Below are 6,313 nucleotides of genomic sequence, written 5' to 3'. Positions count from 1 at the left end.
GCTTATACACTACCCTTAGGGCAGGGGTTGGGTGTCCTCACTCCACGGTGCTCTCTCTGCACTGGACACTTCCCTGACCCAGTGATCATTATATACAGTTCAAAGCAAATACAATTTATTAAACTGCAATCAATTTTAAAAAATAAGGAAAAAATGGGAAAGGTTAAAGGAAAACATGTAACCCTGCTCTGTGGCATGGGAACATCAGAACCAGATTTCTGGAATGTAAGGGAAGTTCAGTCTGTTCCTGATTCCAACACCTTCATATCCTCCACACATTGAGACCCTGCAGTTATACCTTTTGAGATGACCCTGTGCCTGGAACTGGAAGCATTTCAGAGAATGCAACCATGGAGGTCCTGGACTTTAATCTTTTAACTAGCAGCCTAAATTTGGCCTTCAGGAACCCTCTTCTACCTTTCCTTATATCATTGGTACCTGAGTGTACCACGATTACTGGCACCTCCCCAGCATTGCACATAAATCGATCTAGATGTCTCCACAACCTTGCACCCGCCAGGTAACTCACTGTGTGGTTCTCCCAGTCATCACAAACCCAACTATTGTAATAATCAAATCCCCCATTTAGTATGGACATAAATGACCCTGTAAGTCATTCATGATGTATTCTCTCTAGAAACAATTATTAATTCAACATTGGAATATTGGAAACCTCTCAGAGAATGAAGGATTTTAATCCAGCACGGATTACTTAAAGGGACAGAAGTCCTGCCTCTATTTGTAATTTAATTAATAGCAATTCCAGAATCATCATATTTCTGCCAACATCTGATGTTTAGGGTTTGCTGTCTTTCTGTTCCCTGCTGTGTCTGAATCTACACTCTTAATGACTGAATTTTTGGGAGGTGTAAGTCTGGCTTTTCCCTGCACTCTCCCCCCTCCGGCATGTCCCCTCATTTCTATCCTATGAGAACAAAATTAATTTTAAACTCAAGTCAAGAAGTGAACTTTTTATTAACTGTGTGATTGGTCAAAAATTTCTGCTTGGGCCATCGGCTTTAAGTGAAGTCAAGAGGTTTTGAAGTATGCAAGGCTGAATTAATTGAAAACCACGGAATATGAAAACTGGATAAAAAAAAAAACTCTCAGCAATGGGCCCCTCACAAGTGCTTTGATTTTTACACTCCCTGGCTATAAAGCAGGAGGTTTTCCAGTGACCTGATAACCCAAGCACACAATGAAATCAGTAACAGGTGGTTCTATAAAGTTGTATATGCCAAAGAGATTCATTAGAGGTATATCATTGTCAGCCAAATGGCCAGATAAGGGGTTCAGCCAATCTTTGTCTCACAGAATAAAGAAGGTTCTGAAATTCTTTTTGGCCTTCTACATTTAGCAAGCAGGTCTGCTAGCTCCTGTAAAAGAAATCAAGTCCTTATTACTAAACATGTATGTTTATTAGTTTTATTAAGGCCTGGTCTACACTAAGAAGGGGGGTCGAACTAGGGTACGCAAATTCAGCTACGTGAATAGCGTAGCTGAATTCGAAGTACCCTAGTTTGAACTACTCACCCGTCCAGACGCCGCGGGATCGAAGTCCGCGGCTCCAAGGTCGACTCCGCCACCGCCGTTTGCAGTGGTGGAGTACCGGAGTCGACCGGAGCGCGCGGGGAGTTCAAACTATCGCGTCTAGATTAGACGCGATAGTTCGAACTCCGAGAAGTCGAACTCTCCGCGTCGACCCACGCGGTAAGTATAGACCTACACTTAGTTATCTTTCACTCTCTTTCTAACAAAGCTTTCCAATAGCATGGACAATGTTGTATTATATCTAACACAGAGGTTTCTTATAATAATTTTGTTTAATGTTTCCTGTGCTGTATTATGTTTGCCTTGTGAATGCTCTTAGTAAATACTATAATTACAGGGAGGTTTTGATAGCAGTATACTTAAGGTTTTATCCTTTCAAACCCTTTCTTGGAAGCACAATATCCATTCTGTTGTGGAAACAGATCTTCGGACTACATTAGCTAAGCAGGTAAGTGTGTGTGTGTGAACCACAAACCTCAAAGAAGGAAACCATTAAAAAATCAGGGACTCTGTATCATAGAATTAGAAGCTAAAATGTGTCTTAGAGTTTCAGGCTATATCATCTGGATACATCCCAGTGTAAATATTTCTAGTACAGGAAGGTATAAGAGGCTTCTGACCTATAAAAATTACTCGGCATGAAAATAGTTTTATTAATAAAAAAAAACCCTCTCCTATTAGGTACAGACTATAATGCACTGGTGCTGATACTGACACTTATGAACACTTAGAAAATTTGGATATGATATTTTCATCCTCATTTTACAGATGGAGAAACGGAAGCACAAAGAGTAAGAGACCTGTCTAAGGCCACAGTGGAAGTCAGTCAGTCTATTGGGATTTGAACTCTTGAGTTCTTGGCCCCGTGTACCAGACCACACAATTTTAAATTCATCCCAGTGTATCCCAGATGAGTTAAGAGGCCATAGCAACAAATGTGGTTAAGTATGTAAAAAATTAGCATAAAGAATAAACACGAGTCTTCCAAAATTTAATTTCATAAGGAAAATTAAAACGATAGTGTTATTTTAGCTATAAAAATGGAGCAAGTTAAAAAGAACCTCAAAATTCCCCAAAGAAATGTCAAACTGCAAAATACCTGAACAATTGTTTTGTAAACTATTAGCAAAGGGAGGATAAAACTGGAATTATAAGAGAAGGCAGTGTGATCTCGTGGATAAGGCATTGGACTGGAAGTTAGATCTCTGTTCTATTCTTGGCTTTGCCACTGATGTGCTGCGTTACTTTGGGCAAGGCTCTGGGCCTCAGTTTCCTCTCTCACTCTTTGTTGTTCTGTTTAGATCGGGGTCGGCAAACTACGGCCCGCAGGACTGTCCTGCCCGGCCTGAGCTCCTGGCTGGGCAGCTAGCCCCTCACCCCCGCAACTGTGCCGCCACGCTCATGCAGGGCAGCACGGCAGTGTGTTTGGCTCCAGCTGGGAGGCGTGGCTCCATACATGCTGCTCTGAGTGGCATGGTAAGGGGGCCAGGGCTGGGGGTTGGATATAGGGCAGTGGGTCCTGGGGGGCAGACAGGGAGCAGTTGAATGGGGCAGAAGTTCGGGGGGGGGCAGGGGATGGGGGATAGGGGGTATGGTCCTAGGGGGCCTGTCAGGGGGCAGGGGTGTGGATAGGGGTCAGGGCAGTCAGGACAGGAAGCAGGGGGGTTGGATGGGGGGGTTCCAGGAGGTGGTTAGGGGTGGGGGTCCCGAGAAGGAGCGGTCAGGGGACAAGGAGTGGGGGGGGTTGGATGGGTGGAGAGTTCTGAGGGGGGCAGTCAGGGGGCGGAAAGTGGGAGGGATCAGATAGGGAGTGGGAGCCAGGCTGTTTGGGGAGGCACAGCCTTCCCTACCCGGCCCTCCATACAGTTTTGCACCCCGGTGTGGCCCTCAGGCCAAAAAGTTTGCCCATCCCGATTTAGACTGCAAATCCCTGTGGACAGGGATTGTCTCGGTGTTTGTAGTGGCTGGCACAAAGGGGCTCCAGTCTCAGTTGTGGCCTTTATATGGGCTCTCTCCTTGGCAGTGAACTCTGCACAACCAGGGCAGCACCTCCTGGTTACTCCTGGGGGCATTCTGCACACAATATTTTAAAATACTGCAAATTTTATTTGTCAAATGTGGGGCTCCAACATGGCATTGGGGAGCACAGGCCACTGGCTGCATAGAGGTGGGAAAGCACTGTTCAGCTCCCCCTGGGACACAGACTCTGCGATGAGTCTGCACCCAACTCTGACACAGCACAAGGACAGAGCCTGCCCCAGAAACACCCCAGGGGCCTGCCCCTCCGTGCCAGGTGCACCAGGCATGAGCAGGCAGGCTCAGCAAGGCAGGATCCAAGTGTGGAGGGAAGGGGCTTAGTATGGGGGGATCCAGGTGTGGGATAAGAGTTCTGTGTAGGGCAATCTGGGTACAGGCAGTTCAGTGGGGGATCTGGGTGCAACAGTAAGGGGACTCTGCAGGGGGGTCCAGGTGAAGGTGGTTGGGGCTCGGCGGGGGAAAAGGTCCAGATGCTGAGGGGTGTTGGGCTCAATGGGGTTGGGATCCAGGTGCAGCTGGTTGGGATTCGGTAGGGTGTGGATCCAGGTGTGGGTGGCTTGGGGTGGTGCAGGGGGAGTGGGGCTCAGGGGCAGTTCTGGGTGCAGGGAGGTGAGGCTCAGTGGGAGGGTCCAGGTCTGAGGGAGTCTGGATGTACAAGGGTTGGGCGGATGGGGGCGCAGCTCCCTAGTATAGGTATCCCTCTCTCTGCAGCTGAGGAGTGATGGGTGCAGGAAGTGGTGGGGAGGGCGGCGGAGAGTTTGTAGAGCTTCCTACAGCCAGGGGAGAAATCTGAGGGTGGGTCTGACGTGGCCCCAGATGCTGGGCAGGGAAAGAGGAAGTCCGTCCTCCCCATCCAGGACTAGCCAGGACTAGCATCTACGCCCGGCGTGGGGTAGGAACCACCAGCCGGGTCTTCCCCAGTCCCACCCCATGGTCCACAGCGATTTACCTCTCTGCTGGCTGCCCTGGGCACCCAAAACATACTGCTGGGGTGGCTCTCGTGATGGCTCTTGTGGCTTCCCCATCAGAAAGTCATTTTTCTGCAGGGAAGCAAAGAAATCTGTGGGGGACTTAAATTCTGCACATGCACAGTGACACAGAATTCCCCCAGGGAAACCTGGTGCTGCATGGTCTGGCCCTGAGTCCTACTGTAATATAAATAATTACGAGAAAGTGCAAAGTTAGGCCCTGAATCTGTGGGGGAAAAAATCTAGAATATGGTAGGACTGATAGTTATTTGACATCTATTTTTATTGTGCAGGAATACTGAGAAATGCAAAGGTCTGAGCTTTCAAATATATTATATAATCAATGGAATTTCATCTTATGCCAACACATTCAGTCAAGAGTGAAGAGTCCCAAGTTCATATACACAACACTACACACACACACCCCTTCTGTTTTCAGGAAATTATGAATTAACTAGTATGTTATAAAGTTCTTTACTTCCAGATCAAATTCCAACATACTTAGAAAGCAGCAAGCATAACACCAGATTTGAAAAAGTAGCACAAAACATACCAGGTAACTATATGCTAATTTAATGTCAGTTTTGGGGATATTGTTGGAAATGTAATTATAAGATCAACTTGAAGAGAAGTAACATGACATGACAACATAGGTATAGTTTTGAGAAGGAAAAGCCAGGCTTGACTAATTTACTTGCATTGTAAATCTGTGTGTTATAAGGTTCCAGAGCAGTATGTCTGTCAACATGGTACTAATGGTCACCTTTCAATTGTAACTGTGGAACAAAAACTATTTTAGGTCCTTAAAATGGTAGCTTACCCACCTGGCAAGCTCCCAGCAAGAGATCTCTAAAGATCACTTCTGGGAGCTGTCTTGTTTGTATTCTAAGCTTAATAAATGTGGGTTTTTTTTTAACCAAATACAAATAGAGAAGACAGCATGAATCAGCTTCCCAAAGCATGTTGTTAAATGATGGAATCTTGTTTTTAGGCCAGGTCTTTGCAGTTATTTTTAACCAATTTAACTATTTTGGTTATGGGGTTGATTTTATTACCAGTATAGTTAAATCAGTACATCCCCTAATGAGGATGCTGTTCTACTGGAAAGTTTTTAGCATAAATTTGTGGGAATACATTATACTGTCATAAGTGTGAATTTGTGGGAATAAACCATACTGCTTTATACAAATATATACTAGGCCATTGCTCTGCTCAAAATCGTGTCAGGACTTGCATTAATTTCAATTTAAAGTACTATTGTAAAAAAATTAGATTTCACTGACTTATTAAAAGACTACACAAGTATAAAAACCAGAAAAATTCAGTTCATATACATTCTTTTAATTTATGAGAAACTGGAAGATACTAACGTTTTTCATTACCGTGTATACTTAAACTCAAATTGTTTAATTGTGTTTTTTGTTAAAAATTGCCTACTAGGGTAACTTTATTTCACTAACTACAAATTCTGTTTTAATTTTAAACAGTCAAAACAAAACTGCAACGTGCAAATGTGTAAAAGCCAAAAAAAAAAAAAAGCATGGGGGAGGCTTCTGGGCTTGTTTCATTGCTCAGAGTGCAGACTCAACCTAAATCTCTACACTGCACTGCCGCAGCCTGAGGGGCCAGGCCCCATCAGCAGGCCCCCGGGGCAGGTGTGACCACACGTTTAGCAACCCTCTCGTCTTGCAGCTAGGGGCAGTTTCTGTCACGCAACTTGACCATCTGGGCTACGGCTCAGGACTGGCTGCCGCCTG

Source organism: Mauremys mutica, chromosome 1 (assembly GCF_020497125.1).
Source record: "Mauremys mutica isolate MM-2020 ecotype Southern chromosome 1, ASM2049712v1, whole genome shotgun sequence".
Lineage (NCBI taxonomy): Eukaryota > Metazoa > Chordata > Testudines > Geoemydidae > Mauremys > Mauremys mutica.
Note: the sequence above shows the minus strand (reverse complement) of the source record.